We start from the raw sequence: 14,774 nt of genomic DNA on the forward strand, positions 1-14,774 counted from the left end.
ACTCTGGCTAAGGAGCAGCTGGTCTAAGGCACTGGACTTGAATGCTAGTCATCCCGGGAGCCAGAGGAACGGCTCATGCCCACACCCAGAGGGCACACGCAGGGCCCACACAGGGTGACAGAGTTGCTGGTGCCAAAAAGAGAAATGATCAAGTTTGGAAGCAAAGCAAAACACAGCTTTAAAAATTCACAGTCCAGGTTGGGAATTTAGCTCAGCTGTATAAGCACCTTACTGGCAAGCGCGGTCGTGAGTTCGATCCCTGGTACCAAAAAAAAAAAAAAAAAAAAAAAAAGAAAAATCACAGTTCATGACAGTAAGTGCATGACATAGCTGTGTAAATTAATGTATTTGTCAGATAAATAGACTTTATAGTGCTGCAGCTCAATATACACACTTTAAATTTCACTTACATCCTGACGTAGCTAATATTTCCCTGAAAATCAGTTTCTTGGGGATTTGAAATTTAAGATTTTTAGAAATCTGCACAAATAAAAACATTTCCAATACTATGCTACTGCGATTATACTGACTTTGCCTTAAGGTTTTGCTTGAACATATTTTAAACGTGATGACGAAGTCTTCTCAGTAGCTGGAAAGGCAGAAGAACGGCTGACAGGGCTGGATGCTAACAGCATATAGAAGTATTTGTCATGTGTGATTCTTCTGAAAGATTTAGTTTGCATTGAAAACATGACAAACTCAGGCAGGAAAGGTGGGAAGAGCCAGTTTGCGTTCAGAAAGAGGCTGAACATAATCAGGAAGCATCGTGCACACTCGCCCTGGGATTTCCTAACATCTGCGTGGCTCTAACAGAAGTCTGCCTCTCACGGCATCCTCGTGTGAGGAGAGCAAGCTACCCAGAAAGCTGTCACCAGACAGAAGGAAGCTGGAGGGTGTCTCCCTTGAGTCCGTGTTATAATTATTCTTGACACCACCTTGACCACAAGACTCCCTGACCCACCTCAATTTTATAGAAGAGTAAATCGAGCACCTATGACATTATACATTATTTTAGTGGTCTCTTTAATCTCCCCTTGTCGGTGTCGCTCCCGGCCGGCAGGAAGAACACACGACAAGATCTGGCAGTGGCTGGGCTTTCTTTATTTTCCCTCTCCGTACAGTCTGCCCCAGGATTCTTCCCGGCCGAAGCCTCTACCGGTCTGCTCTCCGCGGCTCCTTCCGTGCTTCTTCTCTCATGGCGGGAGAGGCACTCACTTTTATAGGGTTACAGTGGCCAATCAGTTCAAAGCGCGCGATGCAGGCTGATTGGCTAACATCAGTTGTTGCTAGGCAGACTATCTTACAGAGCGGGTTGTTTACCAAGCAGGAAGCAGGAGATAAGCGCCATCTTAGCACACTCGATGGGAGGGGTAATCTAGCTCAGGCTTTGCTCTTTCTTACAGGCCTCACGTCCGCCAAGTAAGGCGACCGGGCTCGGCCACGGCTCCCAACATCTCCCCCTATTTTATTTTACAAGAACGAGCGCATTGCAGCCCGTCCTGGATCGAGCGTAGAGGCCTACGCCCTGTATCTGAGGCCCACCGCAGGCCTTTGGGTTGGAACCCGGGCGGCCGTCCCAGGGTCCACCAAGGCCTTGAGGCCCTCGTCCTTTTTTCCAGGGCCAGGGATAGGTCAGACGGAACCTGGGTGCACATAGGCATACGCTCACGTCTCTCCTTATGATCCCCTTTGGAGAGGCATCTAGATTCGGGGCGGAATCTAGCGATCCAGCGGCTTTCATGCGCCATGGGGTAGGGCCTGGCTTAGGTTGAGTCGTGCTGGGGAGGCACGCTCTTACCCGTCATTGACTCACCCACCCTGCTACATGTTGTTGTCTAGGGAGGAGAATGTGGGAAGCCTGTCACTTTTAAACGCGGTCGTAGGCCATGCGAGCGAGCCATGCGTATGCCTGGGGGTCGTTTTGCCCGTTCTGGACGGCTGCCAGAGCAGCATGGGCAACCATGCGGACCTGACGACGTGCCGCCGCAAGGCGTCCATTAATAAACGATGTGACCCATCTGAGCAAGAATGGTCCTATAAGTAAAAGCAGAAGCAGGGAGCAGATAGCACTCCCAGTGTAGAGGGCAGCCCTTTTTTGGCTCATCTTGACTTTACGTCTACGGCTGGTCCCTGGTGGGGCAAGTCTGGTCTTCGGCCGATGGACTTGTCGCACGTGTCAGTCTCTCTGGGACCCACAGTGGTTCCCGTCCCAGTTCCTGCGGAAAAACACAAACCGCACCTCGGTTCCAGCTGATTACCGGATCCGGGCCCATCCATTGTCCTGTTAGGACATCTTTCCATTTCACCCATCCCTTATTGCTAGGGGATGGACTAGAATGCTCCATAGCTGGTGAGCGGTTATTATTGTTTAAATTTAAAAAATTGTATGTGAACAGTGCCATAGATAACCGTGCCTTTGGAGGCAGGCCTTGGCTTACTCCTCCTCTTTGTTTATATAAAACTTCTTTGAGGCTTTTGTGAGCTCTCTGAATAATTCCTTGACCTTGAGGATTGTATGGGATACCATGCTTTAATTGTCTGCCATTGATCTTAAGCAAAAGCATGGGCCTCTTGTCAAGAGTCATGTGGAGTACTGGAACCTCTTATGGAGGCTGGGGAGCAGCAGGAGCTGTGCTATCCTGTCCCCCTCATTAATTACCATAGTACCTACAAGAGTTTGAACCATAATCTTAATATTTCCTGTATAATCTGAGTCTATGACCCCAGGGATCACGGTGAGACCCCGAAGGGCCGTGGAGGACCTTCCGATTACTAGGCCAACTGTATTTTCAGGCAGCGGTCCCTTGAAGGTGGTTTCGACCACCTGAACACCCATGTCAGGCGCTAATATGAGTCTGGAGGCGACACAGAGGTCCACGCCTGCTGACCCAGGGGTAGCCCTTGTGGAAGGCTGCCACCCTGTGTTGTTCTGTCTCGGGGGTGGGGGCCCGCCGGCGAGGAGGGCCCCCTCTGGCCGTTTTTTGGCTCGTTAACATCTCGGCCACAAATACGATTTCCTTGAGCATCATAGACTGATCTGCAATCCTCTGCCTTATGTGGGCCCTTTCTGCATCTCCCGCAGACGCCATACGATCCCTCGTTTTTGGGGCGAGGCCTGGCGCTTGTGTTATTCGGACAGTCGCGTTTGATATGCCCTGGGTCCCCACAGCTGAAGCACCCCTTGGCCTTGCGCTCTTTCCTCGGCCCTCGAGGGCCCTTTTGTTGTGCTGCCGCGGCTAGGAGGGCCGCAACTCCTGAATGGGAAAGTGGCCCCCCTATTTCTCTGCATATTCTGATCCAGGCGTTAAGGTCCTTATTCTTATGTGGGGCTATTGCTGCTTTACATTCTTTTGTACACTGTTCAAAAATTAACTGCCTGATGAGCGGACGAGCCACATCCTGGTCGGAAAATATTTTATCGGCAGCATCCTGCATCCTGGCCACAAAGTCAACGAATGGCTCCGTGGTGCCTTGAACAATTTTTGAAAGACATAGGGAGGCTGTTCCAGCACCACTTACCTGCTTCCAGGCGCGAAGCCCTGTGGCATTAATTTGTTCATAAACAGCGCCGGGGAACTGGGTCTGATCATCTGCGTGTTGGCCTTCTCCCATAAGCATATCCTTATTCCATCCCCGGTTTCCCTGGCTGGCATTTCTCTCAGCCTGTTCGGCGGAGAACTCCGCGTACCAGGCTCGCCAGTCTAGGTAACTGCCTGAGGGTAGACATGCTTTTGCCAATTGAACCCAATCCGCGGGGGTGAGGGGCCCGGAAGACAGGTTCTCCAGCATGGCAATGGTATACGGCGCAGTAGGTCCGAAGGTCGTAACAGCACTTTTAAGTTCTCTAATCTGTTTTATTTCAAAGGGTTCCCACACATTACGTCCCTGGCCTAGGGCCATTTGTACAGGATATATCCCATAGGGGCCGCTATCTATCCCTGGGAACGGGTGGTCTTCATTAGACACACGACCCCCACGCCACAGCTGTCTGTGGAAATAACGTCCCGCCGGCGGCGGAGCATCATAAGATGGTGGCTGCGGTTGGGTAGAAAATGGCGGCCTAAGCATTACTTCCTGTACTGGCTGAAGAGGGGGGAAGTCCCAGGCGGCGGCCTCGCGGCGAGGGACCGCTTCCGGGAACGAGTTCCAGGGCGGAGCAGAAGGTTCTGTCTCCCTCCCCTGCCAGGGGGCGCTCAGAAGCTCTCTGCTTTTTCGTAAGCCTAGTTGAGCGGAGCGCAGTTCTCGGCGCAACGCGGCGAAAGAGCCGTGTGCCTCCCTATCACTTGGCTTAGCCTCCCGGCAGTCGGCCCTTCTGGCCTCCCCGTCATTCAAGTCTCCCTCTTCCTCGGAGTCTGACGACTCCGAGGCTTGAGCCCTGTCTTCCTCTTCTGTACCTTTGTCCTCCTTGACGGACCCCTCTCGGGAGCTCCTTGACTGTACTTCTACAAGTTCTTGAGAGCTCCCCCCGTAACTACCCTCACTCTTAGTGCCGCTACTTAGCATGTTTCTCATTTTTTTTTTTAATATGTTACTCACCGCGTGAGGCCCAAGGAATCCGCCACTTACGCGTGAGCCTGAGAGGAGTCTACAAACCCTGTAGGTGCGCACCACCCAGGGCCCAGGTTTATCCTCTACTCACCTGTCCTGCAGCACCATACTGGAGAATGCAGTCCACCACCGCGTCTCGGGGTTGATCAGTCCCCGTACGGGCCACCAGTTGTCGGTGTCGCTCCCGGCCGGCAGGAAGAACACACGACAAGATCTGGCAGTGGCTGGGCTTTCTTTATTTTCCCTCTCCGTACAGTCTGCCCTGGGATTCTTCCCGGCCGAAGCCTCTACCGGTCCGCTCTCCGCGGCTCCTTCCGTGCTTCTTCTCTACAGTCTGTCCCGAAGCCTCTACCGGTCCGCTCTCCGCGGCTCCTTCTGTGCTTCTTCTCTCGTGGCGGGAGAGGCACTCACTTTTATAGGGTTACAGTGGCCAATCAGTTCAAAGCGCGCGATGCGGGCTGATTGGCTAACATCAGTTGTTGCTAGGCAGACTATCTTACAGAGCGGGTTGTTTACCAAGCAGGAAGCAGGAGATAAGCGCCATCTTAGCACACTCGATGGGAGGGGTAATCTAGCTCAGGCTTTGCTCTTTCTTACAGGCCTCACGTCCGCCAAGTAAGGCGACCGGGCTCGGCCGCGGCTCCCAACATCCCCTGTTCATACTTTAGGAGGCAGAGATATTTTAATTGTGTGGACAGTCTTAGAAACATCAGAGAGATCCCTTTTATGCTTAAGATAAACGCTTCGCTAATAAAAAGACAGTATTCACAATTCAATAAAGCTATTTGATATCAGAGACTCAGAACATGGAATCTGTTTCCAAAAGCAATATGATAAATCAAGAAAAGATTTAATTTAGAAGTCAGATGCTTTCAACTAAAGTCCCAAGTTTTTTACTTAAAACTTTTGCAACCTTCAAGATTTTCTTTTTCTGCATGGGGAAAACAGCTTTAACTTTGGAGTCTGCCTCAGTACCTGACACTCACAATGTACAGGAGGACAGGTTTCATTTGGGTGGTGGATTCAGTCCAGTCAGCTGGCCCCAGGCAGTCACTGTGCAGGAAGAGCAGAGATGCTCAGGTCCTGATGGTAGGGGACAGTGGCACAGTGGAGCCATGAGGGACCGGCCATGGACCTAAGATGACGCCTCCGTGACCACCAGACCCCTGGGGGCTGCTCCTGCATCCCTGTGATGGGTCTCAAAGCCCTGGGGCTGAAATGCCACCCTGACCACCACTGAGCCATTGTGAGGATGATGGAAAGTAAGTCACCAAGAGACTCTCTCTCCTGTTTTGCATATAGAAAAGATACTGCTAATAACTAAGGACTGACTAACTTCCCCAAGCACTCACGACCAGACAGTGTGGCTGTGGGATCCAACCTGGCCACCTCCCCGGAAGCCACCAAGCCACACTGCCTCCCTGCTGGTCACCGCACAGAAGCTGCAGCCCACGACACCCTGGTCCAGACAGGAAATGGACTCGTGGCCGAGAGAGCCTCAGTACTCACCCAGGGACATACGTGATGGATCACTCAGTAAATGCTTTGGGAAAACTGACTTTTGTGTCATCATGACATTGTGTGATTTTACAAGCAAAATCAGCTAGTTGTTTTAAAGATTGTTTTAAGTAAAAGCTTTAAAAAACTTTCTTTAAAATCTTAATCCTTCTAAGGTTGCATAGTCTTGTGTTGGATGTGGTTCCACAGTCTGTTCACTGTCACCTTTGGGCCACTGTGAATAGTGCTGTTGTGGACTGAGCATAGGGATATCTGTCCAGTTCCTGCTCTCTGCCCATCTGGCTGCAGCCCCCAAAGTGGAGCTGACAGATTATAGGCTCTTGCTATCTCCAGGTTTTGGAGAACGGCCTTTGTGCAATGTTTTCCATAGCAGCTGCACCGCTTGACGTCACCATCAGCAACACACAGGACTCTCAGATTCTCTGCACCCTCGCCAGCACTTAGGAATATCTGGTTCTTATTAATAGTCATACCTGAATTGTCTAATACAAAAGATATTGTTTTCAAATTTCAAGAAGGAAAGTCTTTGTAAACTATAAAGTAGGATAAAACGAGAGTTTGTTGAATGTGAAAATGCAGCAAAGCTCACACCCTTCATTGTCACAGATGAGGACAGGGTCTTCATCCTGAGCTGGCCTCAAATGCAGATCGGAAAGCCATCCTGTTCGCTGATGAGGCCGCCCTGCTGCTAACTGACCCAGAGCCACACCTGGTCTTTTCCGTAATCGCTTCTGCTCACCTGAAGAATGGCCCCTCCACTACCTGGCACCCCGTTTCTAAACTCATTTCTCTTTCTCAGGGCCACTGTCATTGCCTCAGTGTGGCCCTCATCGGCTCTGGTCTGAGGTGTTTCCTCTTCCTTCTGCCCGTCACAACGTTTGCCAAGACAAGGAAATAGGATGCCAAGGCTCCCTGCCTCTGCCCACTGCCTGCAGACAGCATCTCAGATGCTCACAAACCCGAGAGCCAAGCGTGATAGGCAACGTGGATTTTCTTGGGTGATAAGTGATTTGAAGCAAAAATCTGTGTATCATTAAAATAAACTCACCTGTGGCTATAGTTGAAGACAAACTCACACAAATAGGCCAGAGCTTCCAAACCTTCTCCCCTGGAGGACTTCAGACAGCGGGGTGCAGAGCCTCAGGGATCCGGACCCCTGAATGAATGACCTGCAGGGCCCAGGCCTGCACTCTTTACACCTCCTCTCTGGTCCCTGGGGAAGGGGCCCTGGTACTGCTGTGGACGCCTGGTCTCCGAGAGGCCCGTCCCCTCCTCTTGCCTGTCTCCTTGGTTCTCCCAGCTCTCCTGGGAAGTGCGCACCCCCAGCTCTCCGGCCCAGCTGTGCCTCTGTCTCTACCCGCACCCTCTCTTTTCGATGCCTTCGCTTCCCGCTCTCCACTGTGCCAGCCTCACTCATGCCCAGCTCAAGTTCAGCTAAGGTTCACACCACGCGATACTGTGCACACTTGTGCTCCACCTTACCGTGCCGAGAGGGTGAGAGGACAGGATTAGCAGCACGTTACTCAAGCTCCTTGGCAGGGGTTTGGGCTCTGCGGGACCATTTTCTACTTGTGTGGCTTTGAGTACCTTTGATAATTTTGTAAATAAGGTCTGTGAGTGTGACATGTCATTATTAGCCTTCTACGGGATCATGCAGGCTTGGGGCTCAGGAGACACCAGGGAAAACAGAGGAGCTTTTGCCCATTAGCTGCTTTGCTCTCGTCATAGATGCCTTAGAGCCTGAAAAGCCACAGGATAGGTGCTTGGTAAATGTTTACTGAAATAATCGTAATGTCCTTCTTACCATCTGCATGTTTCTGGCCTTCCATTCCATTGCTTCCCTTTGGCCAAAACCAAAACTTACTTCTTAAAAAAAAAAATTGAAAGAACGTGGTGATGGAGAAACCCTGGAGGCACGGCCACGTCCCTGGTGTTCAGATCACCCTGGGAGCCGTGCAGGGGTCAGCCACATGAAGTCAGGTCGCCTAATGAGATTAAAGGGGAGGGACTGCAATGCTGACGGCTGCACCGGGAGGTCGTTTCCACTGCGCCACGGGAAGTGGTCCAAACCACCACACAGGACGTGAAAAGGGAACCCACACTTGGAGACCCATCTTTCAGAGTTATGAAAACCCATTACGCATTTGTTGAAAGGAAAATGTTTGTGCCTTTGGACAACAACTGCACATAGCCGGGGAGGATGCCAGGAGGCGTGGATAATTGCTTGGACTGCAGGGGTTTTGCTCAGGGTCTTGAGCCCAGTGATAGATGAGGCTAAAAGGATTGCTTTAAATAAACCAAACCTCTTGGATTAGCGTGGCTGCACTTGGAGCCCCCTGGGAAAGCGCTGTCTCCTGTGATTTCCAGTACACTCTACTTCCAACGAGCTGGAAATACCACAAGAGAACCACTGTTCTCACGGTACTTTGCCTTTTCCATTTCTGGGTTCAGCTGAGGGAAACAACATGGTATGTACAGAGCAAAAGTGGCATGCATATACAAAAGAAAAATGTCTGATCTTTACACCAAGCAGAAGTCACCCTGGAGTTTGAAATAAAGTCTAATAAAATGACTTTGGACATATTCTCATATGTCTCAGGGAAGCAGTCATACTTATCAGTCAGCCAGATTTATTGTGCACTGAGTATCCTCAAAGTGTATGACTTTAAACTGACGGAAGGCGAAGTGGCAGAATAGCTAAAATTAGTGAATGTCTAAATTTTTGTGTAGGATTATTTACTTAAACTACTTTCAAAAATGTGCTATAAATAAATAAGCACACTTAAACCAATATTCATGTTTCTGTAAGAGATTTACTCTGGTCTAGTTGCAGCTTCGCTAGAAGGATTTAATACACCGCGTGTCTGGATTACACACAGCGTCCAGATTGCACTTCAGTAAACTGCACCAACTATTTACAGATCACTGCGAGGCAGGCAGAGGGCTAACAGTTAGGAGTGGGGTCTCGCTGTAGTCGCTGCTGACGTATGTTAATTCTTTTAAATATGAGCAATTAAGAATATTTAGATAAGGTAACCAAAGGAGTGTGAAGGACCTGGAAAAGGGAGAGAAGATGCAAAGGAAATTTGCAAAGAAGGATGTAACCTTCTTCTGTGCTCTGCCTCATTCACCTATTACTTGTGGCAGAACATATTGACTGAAAATTGAGTTGAACATTAGTAGGTTTCTAGACTATAAAGTCATGGGCCTTTTTGGTTTTGTTTTTGCATGCAGCTGGTGTTTAAATTTACTCAAAAGAAAAAAATGCAAAGATTGTTGTTTTAATTTTCTGAATGGCAAATGGAGCAATTATTCATAAACTAATTAAGTGTATCCTGGGGCCAAAGTGAAGTAGATGTGATTACTCATATATACACATATTAATTTTTAATTTTTTAAATTTTTAAATTTTACACAAAAGTCTGTGCATGAGAGTGCAGGAGCCAGCTAAGGGCTCTAGGGGTCAGAATGTGGGGTCAGGCAGGGGTTCCCAGGCCTGATCTCCTGTCTTTCTGTAGCTGTGTGACTCAAAGTGCTTTACTTCATCAAGCAGCCCCGTCCACGTCATAAACTCAGAATTACAATCCTTTGTAGACACTGTGAGAATTCAGGGGTGATGTACCGACCATGCCTAGCTGAGTGTATTTTAGCTCAGAGGCATAAGCGCCTGCCTTGCAAGCACGCAGTCCTGAGTTTGATCCCTGGTACCGATAAAAATGAAAAAGACACAAAAAAAGAATTAATAAAAGTCTAGTAGTCACAGTGCTAGCAAGCTTGATGAGGAATACTGTTAAACAGATGGTCAAAGCAGTCATACTCTTAAAAAATTTTGAGGTATAGTAAAGTTCAAAGAAGACAAAGAGGATCGGAAGAAAGGAATGATGTTAAGTAAATTTAATAGGATCAGCTAGTATAACAACCATGATTGTGTAGTGAAGCCATCTAAATTTTTCATAGCCATAACACAAATGTGATCCTATCTGGGTTTACTTGTTTCCACTGACTCCAGAGTATATTTAAATCAAACATTCTCGATGACCCACCTCCAGAGAGTATTTCTCTGCAGTTCAGCGAATGTGTCTAGGAATGACTCAGATTTACAGCTTGACTACCAATTCGGTTTCTCCAGAATTCTGTGAGTCACAAATAGCACTGGGGATATTTGAGCTACTACTGGAATTCCTTCCGTAAGCATGGAACAACACTTGCAGTCTTCAGACAATCCCTACTGCTGGTGAAGTGTCATGGCTACACTCAAGAACATTAGGAAGCCATGACTCTTCTTTAGACATCTCACATTTTTCTTGTCTGAAGTAAACACTTCATCTCAAAGAGAGACAGCAGCCTTGTATCAAAATAGCCGCCTGGGCTGCGGAAAGCTCAGCTTTGGGGGATGCCAAGCAGAGGATCCGCTCCAGGCATTTCCTCTTTCCTGGGCTGTGGGGCAGAAGAAGCCTTTGGGGTTCTGGGAGGGGGCTCCTGTGGTCTCAGTCCTCCTCAGGCAAAAGCAGCAGGAAGCCTCCAGCCAAGGCGGGGAGCCCCACACAGGCCACTTAGGCATAAGAGCACGGCATGCGGCTGGGAACCAAGATTAATTAGGATCATCTGGTAGTTGGAAGAAACTGAGACCCTGAGGAAGATGGGGCCACACCACAGAAGAACAGATTCGAAGCTTCGAATCCCAGCTACATTCCCAAGCTTAATTAGCCTTGGGAAATACCCATGACCTAAGTGACTCTGATTCTCCAAATCAATGTTTTCTTACAGTTACAACAATTAGTGAGTGCAGAAAACATTAAAACAGCTCATATGTCTCTTGCTGGGGGAAAACCTGAGATTTGTTTGCTTTTGAATCATGTAAAAGATCAGATTTTTTCTACTTCTAGTAAGTCATTAATGCCTGTCGTCTGGAATGTTTATAAATGAGCAATTAAAGCCCTCTGGAGCATCTCGGACAAGCTTTTTTAATTGATGAATGGACCAGTGCCATATATCAAGTTGTGATTTCTCTGCCTTAGAAAAACCATGACGTGATCCGAGGAGACCGTGCAGAGCCTCTCCACACGGATGCTGCCAGCAGGACTCGGGAAGCACCGTGTGCTGAGGCCGAGCTGGGTGTGGTAAAGGTAAAGCACTGTGCATGGCTTCATCTGTGCACTGGGGGTCCAGGGGGCAGAGCGAGAGGATGAGGCAGAAGAGGTGGTCTTGTTTTACTCTTCAGAGGTGGCGATATCCTCAGCATGAAAATCACATTTCCTTACTAAGCCTCAGATTAGCAAAAAGATGATTTATCTCTCAACCAGTTCAATTATTGTATGGGAACAATTAATGATAAAGGAAAGCTATAAAAAGTGCTGTCAGTTAAAAATTATGAAGTTTTCTCTCTGCCTACGTACACAAGGATCATCGCTGTAATCCGGAGACTGGAATTGGCTTCTGTGTTCTCTTTACTGCCATATAATGAACTACAGTAAATCAGCATAGTAACATCTTTGACCTTCAAGAGGCGGGAATTACCCACGTTTATCCTTCCGCCACAGCTACTACCAAAATTCTGGAGCTGTTCTAAGTAACCCTGGACCACACAGTGGTTCCCTCCACCCGGTTCCTAATGAGCACCTCTAGAGTATAACCTTCCTTGGAGCATATGCATGTAGGGACATGGTTAAGATAACCATTTTTATAGATTAAAAACTGGTGCTCAACTTAACACCAGCTGAATTAGATCAGCATGGGGCTGCGTGTAGATGACTCACCTGAGGAACGTTGCCAGCATAAAAGGAGACGTGGAAAAGAAAAGCTAGTGTTGTGGGTTCTCTTAAGTGTTATTGTTTGGAGTTGTGGGTTCCCCTGGAGGAGCTCATCATGCTGGTTCCCCTGATATAAACTCAGTTGTTATCATTGAAAGAGCTCAGGACCTTCTTACTGAGAATGGCTGTGGCTCACTTTGGGGGAGCTCTGGTCCTTACTTTGAGCATCGCTTCCTAACTCGAGAGGGGAAGATGTGTGCTGCTCAGTCTCCAGGAGAAGCTTGTCACGCTGGCTTCCTGATATGAATTTGGCTGTTCTCATCATTGGAGGAGCTCGGGGCTTCATTGTCACCGAGGATGGCTGTGGTACATTTCAAGGGAGTCCTGGTTCTTACTTTGAGCATTGCCTCTTGACTCAACCTACTGGTTTTAGCTTCCACTGCTGACCTTTGGGCCCTCCCAGCACAGATGTAGACTTGCACAAGTCATTGTCCTGGGCTCTAGGTCTTCATCTGGACTCGCAGGACACTACTGTGGGATCCAGGCCCTTGGTTGAATTTTCTAGGTCTTTAGTGCTGTGGACAGATTTCCTGCACTTTCTGGTATTTAACTCTGGGTAAGCATGATAAAATAATAGTATAAATTCTGTGTCCTGATTGTAATTGTTCTCCTCGCAGCCCCTGACTTCAACACCTATGGAGTCAGATGGCTCAACAACACCCTGCCAGAGCAGTGCACTTTCCCCAGCGCCCAGAGTCTGCGGCCCACAGCACCGCCCCCCTCCAGCAGCCCCACGGAAGCTTCAAACACTGGAGCTGGCAGGCTTCGCACTTCCATATCTTCTCAAGTCCTTTTCAAAAGAGTGCTGTGAGTCTGAAATGTGGTCTCCACACGCAGAGGGGAAGGAAGCACACTCTCCTGGAAGCAAGAGGGCCTCTGTGTTGCCAAGGGAAAGCCTTGAAGGCAGAAGTGTTTTGTTAAGATTAGCCCTTTGCTCCTGGCGGACCACCAAGGGCACATTCCACTTCCTTTGCCATATCCTCTGCGTAGACGCAAGCTCACTTTAATGTCACTGTGCACTTTGTGGTGTTGAGTCCTCTGCCCAAGGCGGGGGACACAGCAGAGAGAACCATACCCCAAGAGCCAGGGACTCGGCTTGGAGGAAACAGCCACGGGACCATGCAGTGTGGCAGGAGCTCCTCACTCTGCTGCTAGGAGTCCTCAGGAAAGTCTGGAGGTTGTGGTGGGGAGCAGCAGGGACATTGTCCACCATGAGCTTCCACCTGTGCTCACTTCCTCCCCTGAAGGAGGAGAAATGGAATCTCAGTCTCCATAATCCACACCCCGGGACCTGGGGGCCACTGGGTGCTCTCTGTGAAGCTTCCCTCTGTGCACCGAGGTTCACCCCCTGGGAAATGTTGCCGTCCACCTCACCAATGCTGGGCATGAAGGTGCATTGGCCACAGGGTCAAGGAGCAGCAGGGCTGGTGCAGGTACAACCCAGGGTCAGCCCCATGGGCTCAGCAGAGGGAGCTGTGCCCTGAGCCACAGCCCTCTGCTGCCTGCTGTCAGCTCCGCTGTGGCCCACATTTGGTGAGGGGAGAGGGGCTTATTTAGTGCCCCTTAACACTCTGACAACTGTTACTTTGTAAATATATTAATATTTATCCAAAAAAGTGGCTGGTTGTCAAGGACGTTTTCTCCCATCTATGCTGAAGCCCTTCTTTACTAAGTGAGTGAGTGGGGGATTAGGACAAGTGGAGGGTAGCAATAGCACCGATGGGAATTGGAAAAGAACAGGGAAGGGATGCTGTCAGTGCTTCTGATGCCAGCTCAGTGACCCCCAGGGACCTGAGAGTGTGAGCACCTGCCCTGCACTGCAGAACCCGAGCTGGCATGGGGGAGGGGACACAGGCACAGATGAGCTTGCGTGGTTTCGTAGACCCCAGGGTGGGGGGAGCTTGTGGGACATCGAGAGATGCTGAACACCCACTAGCATCCTTCTGTTTAACCCTCCTGACTGGGGTACAGCAAGCAGTGTCCTCTGTTCCATTTACAAATGAAAAACCAACCTGAGACCAAAGCTGCTCCACCAGGGCCTCACAGCCTGCAAACGCTGACCCAGGGTTCAGTCCTGGACCTGAGGGTGTCAAAGCTCTTTCTCCATCTCGGCCCCCACACAAAGCAGCCGGTGTGTACCGAGGCCAGAGGGGGACTAAAGGCAAGATGCACAGGTGAGAGGCACTGGGCACAGCCCTGCTCTGGTGCACTCACGTTCGAAGACTTCACCACACAGTCACCTCAAACAGAGTAAGCGAAGAACGGGGAAGCAGGGCAACCGTGAGCGCAGAGACGACTCCCCAAAACAATCAGGAACCCTCAACATGATAGCATTTAGCAAAGCAGTGACTGAAGGGACAAAGACAGCCAAATATAAACAGGAGCGGTGAGATGGTTAACTGAATTAAGCAAGTCAGTCTGAAGATGTGGAAATTTAGGTCGAATTTAACAGAAACCATTTCCATCACGGCAACTCGTATTACAGAATAACCTCAAGGGCAACAGAAGATTCTTCACTGTGGGCCTTTAAAAATAGCTGTCCTTACCCAACAGAAAAGGAAATATGTCCATACAAAGGCATGTGCACGAAGGGTCAGCTCACAGCAGTCCTAATGTTCATCCACAGCTGAGCAAGTAGAAATCATGGTGCACGTGTGCCGTGGCACACTGCTTATCCAAAAAGAGCACGGAGCCCTGGGTTTGTGCAGTGACATAGATCTGTCAAGACAGTCACCATGGGCAACAAAGCGAGACTGACAGGAGGGCCTGCTCTGATTCCACTTACAGACCACGACCAGAAAGTGACGGGCAGAGTCCAGGGAAGAGGACAGAGAGGAGGAGGTGCTGCCGAGGGGCAGCGGGCGTGGAGGCTGATGGGTCCGGACAGGAGTGATTCTG

General features: G+C 49.4%; 1 long non-coding RNA gene across 1 annotated transcript in view; it reads right to left on the reverse strand.

The window, feature by feature from the left end:
* Nucleotides 1-1,080: 1,080 nt before the first annotated feature.
* LOC134477958 (uncharacterized) overlaps nucleotides 1,081-14,774 on the reverse strand; it is a 433,997-nt gene continuing 420,303 nt past the window's right edge. Inside the window, exon 2 of the long non-coding RNA XR_010050298.1 lies at nucleotides 1,081-1,909. This is a non-coding gene — a long non-coding RNA (uncharacterized LOC134477958). The remainder of the gene's footprint in view (nucleotides 1,910-14,774) is intronic.

Source organism: Cavia porcellus, unplaced genomic scaffold (genome assembly GCF_034190915.1).
Source record: "Cavia porcellus strain 051 isolate PalLab524CR breed Dunkin Hartley unplaced genomic scaffold, mCavPor4.1 scaffold_10, whole genome shotgun sequence".
In the NCBI taxonomy this organism is placed as follows: domain Eukaryota; kingdom Metazoa; phylum Chordata; class Mammalia; order Rodentia; family Caviidae; genus Cavia; species Cavia porcellus.